Below are 19,162 nucleotides of genomic sequence, written 5' to 3'. Positions count from 1 at the left end.
AAGAAAGAGAAAGTCAGTGATTTATATAACCAAGATTCATGCATACTCCGTGCAAGACCCAGCATCCACCAACATGCAAAAGGCTTGTGGGCTGAGGACGAGGGTGCCGTGCTCAGTCCCAGCAGCAGAGCCCAGCCGCTGGGGGTGTTGGCCTCCTGAGACCCTCCCTGGACTTTCCTCTGGCAAAGGTAGCTGCTTCTCCCAAGATGGTGTCCCTCCCCTGGGACAGCCCACACTCAGAGACCGTCCAAAGGAGAAGTTACAAAGCATAGGACCCCTTGCCTTGAGTCAGGACAACTCTGAAAATGACCCAGCTCGCAGTTCCGCCTCTCCTCCTCCCGGTCCTGTTCTGCTCTCCATCTTTCAGATGGTGCCCCCAAGATGCCTCCTCACCAGACACACGGCAGCCAGCCTATCTCAGGTCTGTTTCCAGGGCACCTACTTTGAGACAGGTGTCCAGCCTGAACAGTAATCAGAGAAACGCTAGTGGAAGCCGTCCTCTGGTTTCCCTTCCTGGAGAGAGGGAGGGTTCACAAAGGAGAGGACAACCAGGAAAGTGTCGGAAAGTGTCTGAGACACGAATAAAAGAGAAAGTTTCAAATTGGAGGTAATGATCAACTGTAGCAAATAATGAGGAAAAGGAGAGGGAGTTAAGGGTTTTCAAAAGTGTCCCTTGAACTGACTGAAAATAAGGTGTTCCTTGACCTGGGAAAAGAGCAGCTTTAGGGGAATGAAGAATGTCAGAGCTTTGAGGCAGGAGTGGGAGGTGAGACAGAGGTGCTAACAGGTAAACATGACCCCGCCAAGATCTAATAATAGCTTATAAATATGCAGGGGAGCGTTCATGCTCACGTGTACTTGCATGCGCGTGCGTGTGCGTGTGTGTGTGTGTGTGTGTGTGTGTGTGTGTGTGTGTGTGTGGAAACTTTTTCTGTAAAAGGCCATATAACAAATGTTTCTGGCTGTGTGGGCCATAGGACCTGTGTCACAACTATTTGACTCTGCCTTTGTAGAATTTTTACAATACATCATTTTATGGTCTCTCGTGCATCTCTTTAGAACAGGGGTTCTAAAAATGTTAGCATGTAGTATCAGAAGCACTTGGAGGGCTTATGGAAACAGACTGCTGAGCCCCACCCTGGAATTTCTGACTTCGTAGGTCTAAGGTGGGACCTGAGAATTTGCATTTCTAGCACATTCTCAAGTGATGCTGATGATGTTGGCACAGGGACCACGCTGGACAAGCACTGCTCCAGGTGTCACTGTGGATATTAGGTCTCCCCTCTAAACTGAACTGGTCCACAGAAAAGATCCTGCTGGCTATTTCTTCTCAGGATAGGCTCGCTCTCTCAGGCGACCTCATACAGCTCAAGACACACAAAACGTAAGGCTGCTGCCTTTCCCATTATAACCGCCTGCCAGCAAGAGGTAAAGCTGATAATATAAGCATTTCCTTGGGGCTTTTTTCTTCTTGGGAGTATATGAGGAGGTCCCAGCTGCCAGGGCAGAAGGGGAGCATCTAAATTCTTCAATTCAGAGATGTGACAACAAATGTTTAATGACCAGCTTGCAGGGAAAAGTGCTGACTTGCAGCATTTGCCAATTTCTGTAGTGTAAACACACCCGGACATGGCCAAGTTCAAGCTACCAATGTGATGTCAGCACCCAGGGCACTGGGTGAAGATGTGCACCATCAACTCCTGTGTCCAGGGTGACTGGCCTCCACCCATCACTGTATCACTTTCCTTGGGATTGCAGGGAAGATGGTGGTGGATGGAGAATCACAGCTGCCCAACGGCCAGGCCCAGCTCAGCACCTGGCTTGTCTGGTTTTCTCTGTGGGTTTCAAGCCTCTGAAATGCAGAACGCTGAGACTGGTCTTCCAAAGGTTCCAGGGAAAACGAATTTAAGTTGTGCGGCCACCCGAAACCTGTCTTAGGAGCCCCTCTCCATGAGCTCATCTTCTGCAGTGTTCCAAGTGGAGAGAAGCCCAAGAACAGGCAGCAGTGGGTCCTGGGACTTGTTCCCGTTAGGATGGCAGAAGCTGATGTGGTTCTCAGGACCCCAAAGGAAGGACCAGGGCAATGTGCTCTTGTGGCACAGCCTCCCCTGGTTCTCGCCATTGGGCTCCCAGACATTTCAGAGCTCTCAACCACAGCTGCCCGTTAGACCACCCAAGTGGTGTCATTTATTTTTCAATATATAAATACCCACCCCTGATCTTGTGGTGTAATTAATCAGCACTGGGGCTTGAGCTTCAGGATCTGTAATAGGTGTTTCTATTTCTATCTCAACCCTGGGAAGTGAGGGTTGAGAATCCCTGAGCTGAGACAGAATCATTGACCTTTTGCTCAAAGGGACCTGGACCCCAAACCGTCCAATCCTCATTTGAAAGATGAGAAAATGAAAACCCAGAAAGGCTTAGCGATTTGCCAAAGATCACAGAGCTGGTTAACTGCACAACTGGGCTTACAATCTGTGCCCTGTGACTTCAAGTCCAAGGCTCCTTCTGATCCATCTCACTGGTTCTTGTGGTCTGAAAGGCAATGACACTACAGCTATTTGGCCTCTCGAACGTTCCTATGACAAGGGCTTGGGGACTCGGCCCAGTGTCCTTTATTTCCATAAGGAAGTCCCTAATGTTTATATCAGGGAAGACAGACAAGGCACGATACTGCCTCCCAGCCCCATCAACACCATCCATAGCAAGCTGTCTTTGAAATATCTTTCTCCTCAGCCCGAAAGAAAATGTTTTCCTGACGTGGCATGTTCGCAAATACAAGAAAAAAAGGAAGAAAGGAAGAAAGAAAGATTAAATTTGCTTTTAAGTTACCAAATGTACCATGCAGGTCTGTAATTGACCATGAGAGTGTCGGGAAAATATGATCTATCCTCTATAAATCAGGAACCCTTAAACAGGCTCTCTAATCGTAAATGCTGACCCTGGCAGTGTCCAAAAAGGCTCATGTTTATAAATTGTTCCCTGATGTTTTAAGTAACTGCACAAACACAAATCATACTAAGGACTTCAGAAAAGACTTAGCTGTGTGGCAATTTATTATAAGCAGTGTAATTTTCATCAGTCAGGCAGCCCTAGACTGTAATTACCTCTCCACCAAAAGAGTTACAATTGCTTTCATTGCATTCTCCCAGTCGTATGCTCGTCTGCATGGCCACAGAGACACTGAATGGAAAATGCATTTATTTACTGTTAGTCTTCCTAATGGCTCGTTACTTGGTTTCTAAAGATGTTATCGAGTCACTTGCTTTCCCTACTTCTCCCACCCCCACCCGCGGCATCTGTAGAAGACAAAAGGAGCCCAACGTGAAAACTCTCAGCTCACACAGAACATCCGAACACTGCCCAGCATCTGCAGATACCCAGCCCTGGCTGAGGAGTCCCCATCAGCCTGGCTAAAGTTCAAATGCTGAAGATTAATTAAAACCACACACCACTGAGCGCAACAACCGGCCTCCCGGTCACAACTGAAAAGAAACCACATTTTGTTCCCTATAGTTAGAGCTTTACAGGAACGTTGCAAGGACTCAGAAGGCGACCCGCAGCCCTGTCTTCCACATGGGTGGGTGTGTGAATTAGAGGGCATGGGTGCACCTTGGCCCTTGAAACGAGCAGGAAGTAGGGGACATTTTCATCTCCCCATAGCCCTTTTAGTCCCTGATGCCATGAAAGGAAAGTCTGGAAACAGAGACCCCAAATTCTGACACTGGGAGTAGGTGGGTGATGAGGAGACCATGTCTGCATGGTGATGGACGAGCTTTATCAAGACCAAGCATTTTGTCAGCAGATGAAGCGTTTGCTTACTGCTTAGCGCAAGACTCAACTCCAGGCTGCGTCCACAGCAATCTCCCCACAGATCTACTGTGTGCGGGCAGCTCTGCCACTTGGCCACTGTGACCTTGAACAAGACCCTTGACCTTCAAAAACCTCTGTTCCCTGAAGGTCCACTAAAGAGCCAATGACAGGAATTCAAAACTGTCACATCAAACTTAGGACACGTAAGAAAGGGAAGGGGCCCTGTGTCAGCACCAGGAGAATTCCCTTCCCGCGACGTTGGGTTTTTCCTTGTCTTTTCTTGTTTAAATCTATGTCACCACATGCAGAAGGAGCAGCCCCGCCTAAACTCCTCACTAGCAGCATTGAGAAAGGACGTACCAAATAGCCCAGAATCATAGAACGCAAACATTTTTAATCTCGGAAGGATGTGAGCAGACATGTACCCTGTGTTCTTGTTTTATAGATAAAGAAACTGAGGCCCAGAGACGCTCAATAATGTATCAGAGTCACAGATCTGTCCAAATTTTGCCCCCACCGAAGTCCATCCATCCCTGGAACACAGGAAGAGCGGCTTGCTGGCCGTCGTTAGGGAATGTCATTCTTCCAACTTCGCCCTGCACAGACCAGGGCACACACCTCCTCGAGCCTGTAGGTGAAGTGGCTTAGGACAGGGGACCCAGTAAATGCTGCTCAATCTGAACGCCCTGCCTTGCTTCCATTGTCTGCCCTCAGGTCTGGATGCAGGAATAAAATCACATTCTTTCCGCTGTGGACGGGCCCTGCGGATGCCAGCCGGGGGGCAGGAGCCTGTGTGTGCGGTGACCAGGCACATGTGTCCACTTGCCGGCCAGCTGCTGGGAGCTTGCAGACAGACCTACCCCCGCCCTGGACTGCTTCCCATGAGAGCGCGGGACAGGCGCAATTTCATCCCACCCCAAATGAGCCCAGGCTGGCTGTGCCTCCACCCATTAAAATTAATCCAAAATGCTTCCTGGTGACAGCAGGGTATAAGCTCATACTTTAGAAGGCTGGGTCGCTCAGGGTAGAAATTTCTGCTTTGTACGATGCATCAAATGGAAGAGCGCTGGTTTCTGGATGAGCCTGTCACTTGTGCAGAAATCCTACACCCTCCATTTCCCCTCATTTGCTTGCATTTCACAAATAGCCACATCATTTTGTCAAATTGTGGAGCCACTTGGAAACTGGGCGTAGAGTTCTGCATAATCACTCATGTCACGCCTGTGACACTCCGTGATTATACATAATGGTCTCTGAGGAGTCCTGAGGCAGGGGAATGCTACCTGGCTGGCCTCGGAGCCAAGTTCCATTACAACCATCTCATAGAGAAGGACACTGAGGGAAAAAATTGCTACTTCTACACCGGGCCCCTGTGTAGACAAGGAGGAAAAGCAGGAAGTTCAGCTTGAGGCAGTGAATTAGTGCCGGGAAAATGACACAGTAGACGCACCTAAAATTAACCTTCTTGAAAACCATCTCAGTTCAACTGATTTCTGAGCCTAGACACAGGGGCCAAATTTCACTAAAATTTCACAAGGTAGGAAAAAAAAAATCAGCTTTTCCTTCAAGACAATTTATCTCTATCTCTGAAGATAAAGAGGTAACCATTTCTCAAGAATGGAAAGATGTCTGAGGTATTTTTTGCCTTTCAATGTTATGTACTTTTTTAAATGGAAGTACAGTTGATTTACAATATTGTGCTAAGAATGGAAAGATGTTGATAAGAGTAGAAACTGGGAGACATAGGTACACAGAGGTCCACTGCTATTCTCTCTACTTCTCTATTTGAAATGTTTCATATTAAAACCCCCTTTTTAAAATAAAACATGTAAAGTTTCAGTTTGCATGCACTGTTAACATGTTTGACCATACTGCTGAATTCCAGATTGTGTAGGGCAACATGCACCCCAGGAATCCCAGAGAGAAGCAAACGCGTCTAGAAAGGTGGCAAGATGAAAGGGCAGAGGCGTCTCTTGGGGGGGAAGGGCCCCGCGGAGGCCACCAGTGCCCAGGGATGAGGAGGCTATGTAGGATGTCAGGGTAGAGAGGTTTCACGCAGTCCCACAGAGTTTCCCAGAGCCTGCCTTGGTAACAGAGATGCGAAATGGGTCACATACACCCCGGAGTGGCACAGAAGTTATAGAAATGCCTGCTGGACCAGATGGGGCTGTGCAAGAGAAATAAGGAACATCTCAGCAAATCCCATGTAAACAGATGTAAGAATGTGACTCCCCAAAACCTCAGGGCAACGCCTATTTCCTAAAGTGACAGACATCATCTCTCCAACACCCAGGTAGTAGAGTTGAAATAAACTAAGCATAGAAAAATCACGTTGCATTCATCATGCAATTGAAGTATGCAAACTAAGATTCGAACCTGCCCCGGGAGCCTGCCTGAGGGCCATCTCTTCCCATCTTAATGCTACCGGATTCTCAAGCCTCCGTCTAAAACTCGCTTCATCCACGGACCTTGCCCTAAAGATTCTAATGCTGAATTAAGCCTCAATTCTCTCCTCTCTTCATTTCTATAATCTACCTCTGTGCCCTCTGGTTTTAAGGCTTATTTATGAGTTGCCTCAGTCACGCATGTCTCCTGTGTGTTAGACTTACCTCACTGTAGACTATAAATCCTTCCAGAGCTGGGATTACATCGTACAGTTTTAAAGGCCTCCCAAAGCTCAGCTCAAGACCCGTCTTTTATTTATTTGTTTATTTTTTTATGCTGGGTCTTAGTTGCAGCAGAAGGGCTCCTTAGTTGCGGAAGGTGGTCTCCTTAGTTGCGGCATGCATGTGGGATCTAATTCCCTGACCAGGGATCAAACCCGGGCCCCCTGCATTGGGAGCACAGAGTCCTTCCACTGCGCCACCACGGAAGTCCCTCAAGACCCACCTTTACTGGGCAATCGTCTCTGATGATTACAGGGTTTACCACCCTCGTGTCTAACAGTTTTAACGTCTGCATCACAGTTCACATATTGGGATATTCTCGACACTCACTTTCTGTACCTATCTGACCTTTCGTTATAACAGTCTATTTCTATGCTTATTTCATGACAGAGCAACAATGGTCCCTGTGAGAGGCCGTGAAGGAAAGGAGCAGATACGCACATTTCTCCAAGGCTATTCCTGGTCTCAGGCCCCTTCATCCTTGCCCACCTTCATCGCAGAGGTGAGAAATGCTCTACAGTGGCTTTTCTGTGCCTTCCCTGGCAGCTAGGCATGCCCAGGAGATAGCAGCTTGGTCAACAAGATGGAAGCAGCGGCTTGCTGGGGGCTTCTGGAAGGGCTTTACCTTCCCCAGTAACAGGCACAAGTGTGGCCAGCACGACCACCTCCTCTCCCTCCTTCCTGCCCATCCTGTGAATTCTGAATGTGATTCCTGAAGCTGGGGGACATCTCCTAAACTAACTCCAGGCTTTCTCTAATCCAGCTCTAAATTACTTGTCCAATTTTCCTCTCTTACGTTGCCTTCCATTTGAATCAAATTGATTTTCAAAACTTGTTTTTCTCAGTCTGTAACTTTGGTTATATTGTCTCCTCTCTATACAAAGACCCGTGTCCATTTGAGAAGTCCTGCGATCGAATCCCACTGGCTTTCAAAGTCTGATTCTCTGGGGATTCCTCCTCCCATTGCCGGACCCCCAGGCTGGGAGGCCTGACGTGGGGCTCAGAACCCTCACTCCTGCGGGGGGGCTTCTGCGGTGTAACTGTTCTCCAGTTTGTGAGTCACCACCCAGCCGTTTTGGGATTTGATTTCATCGTGATGGTGCCCCTCCCACCGTCTCATGGCAGCTTCTCCTGTGTCTCTGGACGTGGGGTGTCTTTTTTGGTGAGCTCCAGGGTCTTCCTGTCGATGACTGTTCAGCAGTCAGTTGTGATTCTGGTGCTCCTGCAGGAGGGAGTGAGCGCACGTCCTCCTACTCCGCCGTCTTGAACCAATCTCAACCCGTGTCCATTTTAACCTAAACTTTTAGACCCACCCAGATCTCTGTCTCATTGGAAAAGCTGCCATTAAGCAAAATCTTCTCTTCCATCTTGACTATCATGACCCTCTGACACTACCACTTAAATAGGCACTTGCAGCTTCCCTATAGCACTTTGTATATATAGTCTTGCCTTTCTTTGATATTAACTCGCGTGAGTCTTGTCTCTTCAATTGGATTATTAGTTCATTCAGATTGTACGTTCTATTCCTTTGTATCTCTCATAGCACCCTATGCAATAATAAAATCAATGTTTGGGCACTCAATACATACTTACAGAATGAGTGAAGGCTGTTTTGTTTAGAACACTCTTGGAGGTGCTGCCTTGCCTTATAATGAGAAGTTCAAAGGTATAAACCTATCCATCCTTGGCTGATAGAGAATGGAGATCTGGCAAACCAGTAGAGAAATATAAGGGTAGTTTGCACGAGGAGTTATTAATAAGGATTGTGACTTGTCTAAGTAGGATGCTTTATAAGCCAAGATGGGATAGGCTGTGCTATGGTAACGTGCATTTCCCAAATCTCAGTGCCTCCTAAAAACAGAGGTCATTGTCTCACTCACTCTGTGTGCCCAACACGGGTAAAGGGAGGAGGAGCAGGGGGTTTGCTCATTAGAATCACTTGGGGACTAAGGCTGACAGAGGCTCTGTCTTGCTACCTTCACTCATACTTACCGTGGTAGATGGAAGAGAATGGGGTCTTTCTTACACTGGCTCTGAAAACCTCTACCTGGATATGACATTTGCACTCAATTTTCACAACCGGAGAAAATCATATGGCCACATCTAACATGAAAGAAGGCAGGACAGTGCCATTCGACCCTATATCCAGGTAGAGAGGAGAACCAGATCACTTGTGACCACCACAGGTGCTAACTTTGGCTAAGAAAAGATCTCAATCAGCCAAGATGTTTAACTGCAGCCAACAAAAGCTGGCTCTGGTGAACTTGAGCAAGAAATGAATCTATTGGGAGGGTATGGGTAGCCCACAGAATTGAAGGAAATCTACCTAGAAGGGATCCAGGCCAGGGTCAACCCTGAGGATACAGATGACTAACCAGACTGACAGGCTCTTCAGAGAACTTCAGTAGTATGAACCAGCCACAATGATATCTTTGTGTCATTTGTCTAACTTTCAAATTCTTAGATGACAGCATCTCATGGGCTGAGCTTGGACCATGGGCCAACCTTGACCAGGGATGAGTAGGCACCCAGGACAAGAGTCCCACTAAGACTGTGTGCAGTGGAAGGAAGGATAGTAGAACCCTGTTAGAAGAAGGGGGACTAAAGGAGGACAAGAAAAAGCTACTTGTGTCCATTTTGCACAACCATTGTACAACAGTTTAAAGGCTGATGGAAGTATGGCAGGCCTATGCAGCAAGACATTATGGAAGGACTGAATATCTGTATCCCTTGACCAGAGACCCCTAAGACTGTACCTTTCTCTTGGTTCACTTCTTCCAAAAAGAAGTCTACCTTCCACTTTCCTCCTTAAGCGCAAATCCTATCTTAGGGCACGAGCAACAGCATAATATATCTGTGGGAGTAATTCACGGCTGCAATCAAAAGGTGAAAGTTTAACTGAGCAAAGTCACACGGCTGCTGTTCTAAATAGCTTTCAGCAAATCCAAGGCTGATTTACTCCCACCTCCCCTGGTAGGAACTGATCCTAAATGCAGATGACTAATGTGCAGCCCTTTGAATGACAAGAGGATGGTTTAACTGGGGGACTGATCAGCCATCCCTAGAAACTCTCCCCAGATTTCCAAATGACAAAACCAGAGGTAGTAGCTCCAGGGCTGATAGCTCAAGGCTCATTCACCAGCAACTGGAGTATTCTGGGATGCTGTAGACTAAACCAAAGGCTCTCCACCTCCTGCCACTACCCCTGAAATACTTTATTCCAATAGGAGCTTAAATGAAAGAGTAAACAAATCAGAGCTACTCTGCATGAAACCATATTTGGGAACCCTGAATACTGCCCCTCGGTCTCCCTAATTCTACGCATAATTACTTGGTTTTTTCTTTCTTTTTTTTCCTTTTGGCCATGCGGTGCGGCATGTGGGATCTTAGTTCCTGGACCAGGGATCAAATCCATGCCCCCTGCACTGGGAGCACAGAGTCTTAACCACTGGACCACCAGGGAATTCCCTACTTACAGTTAGTTTTTCATGCACAACCTACCACCACAAACTAATGACTTATGACAGTAGCCATTTATTTAGCTGGAGATTCCGGGAGTCAGCAAACTGGGCGGGGCTCAGCCAGCTAGTTCTTCTGCAGACTGCAGTTGGGGTCACTCTGGCATCTGCAGTCTGCTGCCCATCAGCTAGGCGGCTCTGCTTACAGGGTTTGGCCAGCTGAGATGACAACCACTGGGTCTCTCATCATCCTATAGACATGCCTGGGCTTCTCGTGGTTTCTAAGAGCCTCAGGAGGGCAAGCCTTAATGCACAAATGCTTTCCAAGCCTTTGCCTGTGTCACAATTGATAGCGTTCCACTGGCCAAGACAAGCCACACATTCAACGGATTCAAAGAGCAGAACGACAATCTCCACTTCTTGACGGGCGGAACTGTGGTGGTGCATTGCAAAGGTATGAACACAGGAATAGATCAAATCTGTGGCCATTTTTCAGTCTTCCACAGAAGGCAATCTCTGTTGGAACTCCGTGGATCCAAATTTGGAAATCAGTGGGCTAAACTAGCCTGATCTGTCCATGCTCTGTCTGGCTGGATAACTTCTAGTCCACCTAAGTAATATGAGAGGAGCCCACTCTGTCTCAATCTCTTATTTTCTGCAGGCTGCTAGGTGAATAGGTTAGCAAAAGGGACTCTGCGGCCCAGCAAAGTAGACATTTATCTTGCCTCCCCAGCCTTGGCCATCTGCCCTAATGCTGCTTGTTCTTTTAAAATGCAGCGTTAGCAGATAGAGACCCCTGTGTCATCCACAGACCTTGGGAAGACAGGCTGGCTTTCCGGGTAGCACATTCTGCTGATGGGGAAGCAGTTCAAAGTGGGATAAATTAAAGCCCTTATTTAACTCACAGAATTCACTCATCTTTTGATCCACCTTCCACTCTGAGAGATGCTCCCTCTCCTATCACATTCAAACACACACCCCCTTCAGAAGCTAGTAAACTCCTCCCCTGCCAAGGAATGGATTTTCCCCATATTGCTTTATCTGAGCGATAAAAGGGTTTCATGTCCCAAGTTCGTTTTTCAGTCGCTAACTCAGATACAGCAGACACAGCGAAGTGCCTAAGCTCTCTCTACAATTAAACTGTTATCCCTAATTCCTCCAGAGACTCCACCTAGCAGCAGTGATTCCGAGGGCGCTTCCCTATTAAATGTGCATTCTGCACAGAGAGATAACGCAGGCCGGTTCCGCCCTGTTTACAGGGATGGCAGAAGAGCCCCTGCAGGCCGCCTGTGCTATCAGCGCTTTTCCTCTCTTGGAGAGCCTGTGCGGGACAGACCCCCACGGTTCATGGCCCGGACACACCTGCAAACTTTGCAAACTTTTCTAAAACTCTTCCAGGGTGGGAGCTCAGAGTCGCCTGGCAGGTTCGCAGCAGGTATGATGAGAGCATCAAAAAGCTCAACCAACCACCGAGGAACAGACATTCCCAGGCATATCTGTATAAAGCCAAAATCACTCTGGAGGCAGACTTGTGTGGTGTGAGATGTAAGTGGGGTCCCCAAATTGTGTGCACATCTTCCGAGCGGGTGTGAGATGATGCATTGCTTTACAGAAACAATACATTAGAATTATTTGTTTATGCCTTAAAAAGAATAAAAAAGAAATTAAGGTGTTCTAGTTTCTAACATACAAATTTCTCCCAGCACCATCAAGAGTCCGCTGTGTGAGCTGGGACATGTCTCATGGGTCCACAGCAGGAAAAGGTGTCCTCTCTCATCTATACTTTAAGCAGATTTTCATGTCTCACGGTTTACATGAGGCCAATAAAATTACTTTAACAACTACGTGACTTATTTCAACCCAAACCAACGCTTACAAAACAGACCAGTGGCCAAAAAGGATTCTCGCAAAGATACCAGGAGTGAAGATAATACAGATAACATAGACTCATAGCAACAGTGGCCAAGGAGCCTGTCCCCCCATTGCTGTCTGATCTCTCTGTCAACCACACTAGGAGGAAAAACCCAAAACAATAGGGCTAATTAGATCTGACAAAAGTGTGAAATGTGAATATACATCCACTATTGTTTTCTATGACTTTTTTTTTTTTTTGCTGTGTTGGGTCTTCATTGCTGCGCGCAGGCTTTCTCTCGTTGCGGTGGGGGGGCTACTCTTCATTGTGGTACATGGGTTTCTCATTGCGGTGGCTTCTCTTGTTGCGGAGCATGGGCTCTAGGCATGTGGGCTTCAGTAGTTGTGGAACATGGGCTCAGTAGTTTTGGTTCGCCGGCTTAGTTGCTCCGTGGCATGTGGGATCTTCCTGGACCAGGGCTCGAACCCGTGTCCCCTGCATTGGCAGGCGGATTCTTAACCACTGCGCCACCAGGGAAGTCCCCATCCACTATCGTTGACGACAGTCCTCACGTTAAGTACCGTGAAGTATGAGCTAATGATGGCTGGGAGCCTTCAGGATTAGAAAGACAGTGTATTGTTTATTTCTAATTTATCTCAACCTCCTGTAATTTCTATTCTGTGTGTATCTTACAATACAAGTAAAGATGCGTGTGTTAGAATGCATGATAACACATCTTTAACCAATGGGATATGCAACTCAAAATAATTTGCACTGAGACCACGTAGGTCGACCTTGAGGGCATTGTACTAAGTGAAATAAGTCAGACAGAGAAAGACAAACACCATATGATCTAAAAACAAAACAAAACCAAGTTCATAGGTACAAAGAACAGATTGGTGGTTGCCAGAGGTGGGAAAAGGGTGGTGAAATGGGAGAAGGGGGTCAAAAGGTACAAAATTTCAATTATAAAATAAATGAAGTCTTGGAGAAGTACAGCATGATGACTATAGCTAATAGTACTTCATTGAATATTTGAAAATTTCTGAGAGTCAATCTTAAAAGTTCTCATAACAACAAAAACACTTTGTAGCTGTGCATAGTGATAGAGAGTAACCAGATTTATTGTGGAGATCATTTTGCAATATATACAAATATTGAATCATTATGTTGTACACCTGAAACTAATATAATGTTATATGTCAATCATACCTTCTCAATAAAGAACAAAATTAAATAGTGGCAATTATACTACCAGACACACCTCTTTAATATTTAAACCTCATAATTACACACAAAAAAATAATAATTTGGAAAGTCTAGTTTAAGAAGAAAGTGAAGGTGACAGCCAACCTTTGTGCAATCCAGAGAAAGCTGCCTGTGAATTCATAGTTTTTCAAACTTCAAATCTTGCTTATTTCCCACTTGTCATGCAGTCTCCAACTAAGAAAATGAAATTAAATGAGAGTGGTTATTGGGATTATTTCATTTATTAACTATTGGAGGTATTTGTTTAAATTGAATCCTGGACTTCCCTGGTGGCACAGTAGTTACGAATCCGCCTGCCAATGCAGGGGACACAGGTTTGATCCCTGGTCCGGGAAGATCCCATACACCCTGGAGCAACTAAGCCCATGCGCCACAACTACTGAGCCTGAGCTCTAGAGCCTGAGAGCCACAACTGCTGAGCCTGTGTGCTGCAACTACTGAAGCCCATACACCTAGAGCCCATGCTCCACAACAAGAAAAGCCATCACACTGAGAAGCCCACACACCGCAGCAAAGAGTAGCCCCTGCTCTCCTCAACTAGAGAAAGCCCGCATGCAGCAACGAAGACCCAATGCTGCCAAAAATAAATAAATAAAATAATCTTTAAAAAATAAAATAAAAATAAGTAAATAAATTGAATCCTGTCATTCCAGAGCCCCTAATCAAAGACTTTCCAAGAGCAAGTACAAGTTAGAGGCCTCTTCTTCTGATGGGGATAACAAAACCACCTCACGCTGCTTCCTGAGAAAGGGTCCTCTTCTAAGAGCTTGATGTATATTAACTCATTGACTCCACATGATAACCCTATGAGGCATTGTGATGGACAGACTCTGAAGGTGACCCCAGGACCCTCACCTCCTGGTGTTCATGCCTTTGTGTAATCACCCCACAGGGACCTTCGAGTGAGTGGTGGACGGGACCTGGGACTCGCCTTTACTCCATCGAACACAGCAGAGGTGACGTGATAGCGTGTGTGTGGCTGTGTTACAAAGTCGTGCCTGAATTGCTGGGGCCTCTCTCTCACTGGCTGCTTTTGAGAAAGCAAGTGGCCTTTGGTCACCAGCCAACAAGAAAATGAGTCCCTGGGTCCTACACCCACAAGGACATACATTTTGCTAGCACCTTTGGTGAGCCTGAAAGTGGATCTTCCCCCAGTTCAGTCTCAGATGAGACCTCAGCCCCGCCAGACACTTTGACTTCAGTCTTGCTGAGGACCCGGCTGATCTGGGCCTGGACTCCTGACCACGGAAACCGTAGACAGTAAATGTGTGTTGTTTCCAGCCACCGTGTGCGTGTTAGCATTGCTCCTCAGCAGTAGATAACTGATACAGTGGTGTGGATAGCTGCACACCCACTTTACAGGAGGAAGGTGAAATAAACGGTCCGTGTTCATGCAGTGAGTTAGAGGCAAGATGGAAAACCAGAAAGTCTCCTTCTGGGAGATCAGCCTTCACCACCGTACCTTACCGCCCCTGCTAACACTTTACTAGCCCACCTGTCATAGGGACTGTCTCTCTCCCTCTCCTGAGGGTGGGGACCCCTACCCTGGAGCCACGGGCCCCATTAGGGCACCAAACCCAATCCCTCGCAGCCCCGGTGCCAAGGCCATGGCATGGCATTTGTGCCAGCACAAAGGAGAGAGCAGCAGTAATGGGCCGTGACGTCCCTTCCACAGCCCTGGCATCTGGGAAGGAGAGAGCTTGGTTGCACACCAAAGGCTCTGGCTGTCTGTGCTCTGAACAAACTCTGCCAGTGACTCAAGTTTCCCCACAAATAAAGGAGAAAAATAAGTCTATGGGTGTCACAGAAAGAGTCTTGGCATGAAAGTCCACAGACTTAGGCTCTGACCGCGGCTCTGCCAACCGGGAGGCCGTGGGAACCTGAGGAAGTCACTTGACCCCTCTGGGCCTCTTCTCTCTCGTCTCCACAAGGAGCGGCTTGGACTGCAGCAGTCTTAAAGTCTCCAAAAATTTACATAATTCTAAGGTACTGTCTTGGTTTGAACTGATTCAATGCCTTCCTTCCCTCCCGTGCCCCCAGAACTGAAAGGGCCTTCTCCACGTCAGTTACCTAATTTTAAATTCCAGGGAACACATTTTTAAGGGGGAAAGAGCTGAGGAAAAAAAGAGGAAACAAAATACCACGGGGTCAGAGACACAAGGAAGGATGGAATTAATAGCCAAAAAGAAGAAATTCTCACCCAAAGCTACTGAAGCCCTGAACCTCCAGCCTGGCATTTGCCACCCAGCGTCTGCTCAGCCACCCAGGATCCCGCGTCCACTGCTCCCTGGTAGATTGAGTCCCAGCCTGCGTGACAGGCTCATTTCTCACTGAATGCATGCAGTGAATGCTAAACTGTAATCTCTTTTTACATGCTTCAGTTCCGAATTAATAACCCGAGCAGAGAGCCTGCTGTCTGGAGCGGGTGAGCTCCGTGAGCCGCTCGGCGGGCCCAGCCGGGTAGCCCTGCAATCCCGCGGCTTTCTCCCTGCTTCACACTTTGTCAAGATGCATCACGAGCGACACAAAGAAATGGCCACTGGAAACTCCCCGTTCCCCAATCCTTTTACTTTCAAACTGTCCTCCTTCCTCAAGGCTTGGCCATCCTCAAAATAGGCCAGGATCCCCGCCTGGGCCACTTTCATCTGGAAGTGGGAGGCACGGCATCACAGAGGCCCTTCCCACAGCTCCGAGCGGGCGGTGCTGTCTGCATTGTCTCAGGCTCTGCTGTCCAGGCCCTGGGCTGAGATGCTGTTTTCCCATCATTCCAAGTGGCCAGTCTGCTCCCGCACTGTTAGCACTCGATCCGACGAGGAAGATGTGATAACAGAAAGTAAAGTAGGCGTGCCTGCGTCTGGCCCCTTGCCGTGCGTGGACTGGGAGCCCAGCCTGCCTCTCCCTCTTCATCCCCAGCAGGCCCCGGGAGGGGCAGCGCCCTCCAGCCACACTGGCCATCACATCCTTTCTCAAGGAAGGGCCTTCGCACACACTGTGCCCTTTGCCCTGAATGCTCTCTCCCTAGATCTCTCCATGGCTACCTCCTGCTTGTTATCATCTGGGGAATAAGCCCAGCAATGTCAGCCCTGAAAGAGCAAGTGCCGCCCTGGTCATCACTGGCCGGGCACATGGCCGGGTTCCAGCGCCTACATCAGACATCGGTGACTCCCTGGAGCCCCTCTGAGCACTGGAGCCCGCTCTGCCCAGTGTAGGCCCAGCTGGATGTACCAGTGAACTGCTGGGCCCAGGAGCAGCTTCGGTCCAGACACAGCATCCTGGCCCCGCAGCGTGGATAATACTGACCACACCCCAGTGCCCGTGCCACCTGCTTGTCATCACACTTTTGCCAGTTGCTTCCTTTCCCGTCCCACTTGCCCAGTGCTCTGCTGGTGCTTCCTGCCATGACCTCCCCGACAGACGGCATGCCCGAACTTCCTCGTCTCACAGCTGGTTCTCAAAGCTACTGACGCGAGTCTGCACTCCTGATCTTTCTCTTCCTGGAAGCCTTTTCTATGCTGTTCACAGCGCTGAATATTTTTTCTGTGTGTTTCACTGCTTACTCTTTTGTACTCACTGGCTTCCCTACAGAGAGAGAGAAAGCTCCACCAAGGCAGAGAGCCCTGTGTCTGCCCACACTGACCATAGCAGATGCTCAATAAATGCCTGCTGAGGAGTGAAGGAACTCACCGGCAGCTTGCTGTGATTCTGAGCTGCTCCTTTCTCTTTTAATGGAATTTTCCTCTTAAGGCTCAAGGGATCCTACAAAGCCTTCCTACACATCTGACACCCCCACTAAAGGAATTTCAAGCCACTGGAAAGTTCTTGCCAGTGCCTCGGAGATGACACTCCAATCAGCAAGGCACCCAGAGTCCACCAGCCCTGGGCACCCAGTCCTGCAGGTAAGATCTGAACTTAAAGGGCAGTTAGACAGACAGTGTGATAAAAATTGAATCAGTTCTTGAATTCTTGGGACAGTGTAACTATTGGAACTCTGGACTCTTGCTCCAAACTTAGCTTGTTTATTTCTGGCAGATGAAAAGCATGTTTATCCCAAGTGGCCACCCTTTGCCCTGCAGGGTTTTCTCTGTGGTTAAGTGGGTCTTGCCTGGCCATCCATCTAAGTTCCCTGGCTCTAGGGCACAAGGCATTATCTCTTGTTTGTTCGCCATCGTGTCTCCAGTGTCGACTGTAGTTACTATACACGGTGGACACTCAATAAATACACGATAGTTGAATGACGGATAGATAAATGCACAAATTTCTCTCTTCGCAGAGCAGAACCACGAAAACCCACTGAAAGAACCCATTGACAGAGTAGAATCACAGGAGCCCCCAATGAGCCAGCGGTGACAATGACTAGCCTACTAAGAGAAAGTCACAGTGTCAAAGGAGAGAGGACACATGGCATTGAAGGAGAAGCACGGGATCTCCTAACTGTGGCTTAGCCTTAAACAGATGGGCTAATTTCAAGAAAACTCCACAACCAGTACCTTGTTTCCAGAGCTGGGTTTTCTGCCAAAGAGGCCAAAGTCACTTTACTGATCACATGGGCACAACCAGGCTCCTCTCTTAAAGTGCCAGGTGATGAAGAGGAGGAGTTTTGTAGAGTGTGCTTCTCTTTACCCACACTGCGTGTTTTCATGAGGATGATAAATATTGCTAAGTGTGTTCAGTGAATAATTAGCCCCAGACGATGTCCCACTGGAAAGAAAAAGTCTGTGTGGTCCAAAAGCCAGGGCGAAATCCTTCTAAAATATAAGTCAGGTCATGCTACACTCCTCCTCCCAGTGGCTCCTGTCTCACTCGGAGGCAAACTCAAACTCCTTACCATGGTCCACAAACCAGACAGGACCTTCCTGCCTTGATCACGGGTACCTCTTAGAACATCCCTCACGTAAAATCTGCATAGGTCGCACATGAAAAGATGCTCAGCATCCCTAATCATTAAAACAAATGCAAATGAAAACCACCATGAGATGCCACGTCACACCCATCAAGACGGCTATGATCAAAAGAAAACAGAAAACAACAAGTGTTGGCAAGGATGTGGCGACGTTGGAACCCTGTGCACAGCTGGTGGGATGTAAAATGGTGCAGCCACTATGGAAATCAGGATGGAGGCTCCTCAAAAAGTTAAAAATAGAATTTCCATGTGATGCAATAATTCTCCTTCTGGATAGATACCCCAAACACGTGAAAACAAGGACTCAAACAGATATCTGCACTCCCACGTTCACAGCAGCACTATTCACAATAACCAAGATGTGGGAACAACCTAAATGTCCACCAACAAATCAACAGATAAAGAAAATGTGGTCTATACACTCAGTGAACTATTACTCAGCCTTAAAAAGAAGGAAATTCTGACACATGCTACAACGTGAACCTTGAAGACACTATGATAAGTGAAATAACCCATCACTAAAGAACAAACGCCGTGTGATTGCACTTATATGAGGTCCCTGGAGTCGTCAAATTCATAGAGACAGAGAGTAAGATGGAGGTTACCAGGGGCTGGGGAAGGGGATGGGGAATTTTTTTTTTTCCATTGGAGTACAGTTGCTTTACAATGTTGTGTTAGTTTCTGCTGCACAGCAGAGTGAATCAGCTATATGTATACATATATCTCCTCTTTTTTGGATTTCCTTCCCATTTAGGTCACCACAGAGCATTGAGTAGAGTTCCCTGTGCTAACAGTAGGTTCTCATTAGTTACCTATTTTATACATAGTATCAATAGTGTATATATTGTCAATCCCAATCTCCCAATTCATCCCAACCCCTCTCCCGCTTGGTATCCATATGTTTGTTCTCTACGTCTGTGTCTCTATTTCCGCTGGAGAGTTATTGTGTAATGGGTATAAATCTCAGTTTGGAATGATAAAAAGGTTCTGGAGATGATGCAGGTGATGGTAGAACAACAATGTGAAAGTACTTAATGCCACTGAACTGTACACTTAAAAACGGTTGATGTAGTAAATTTTATGTTACGTATGTTTTACCAAATAAAAACCAAAAAAAAAAAAAAAAAAGAACTCAGTAGGGTTGAGGATCCAGCCCAAGCTGCTGGCTGTTGAGCAGCAGAAGAGAGCAGCGTTCTAGATGGGA

The sequence above is a fragment of the Hippopotamus amphibius genome, chromosome 17 (genome assembly GCF_030028045.1).
Source record: "Hippopotamus amphibius kiboko isolate mHipAmp2 chromosome 17, mHipAmp2.hap2, whole genome shotgun sequence".
Lineage (NCBI taxonomy): Eukaryota > Metazoa > Chordata > Mammalia > Artiodactyla > Hippopotamidae > Hippopotamus > Hippopotamus amphibius.
This window is presented reverse-complemented; position numbering follows the sequence as displayed.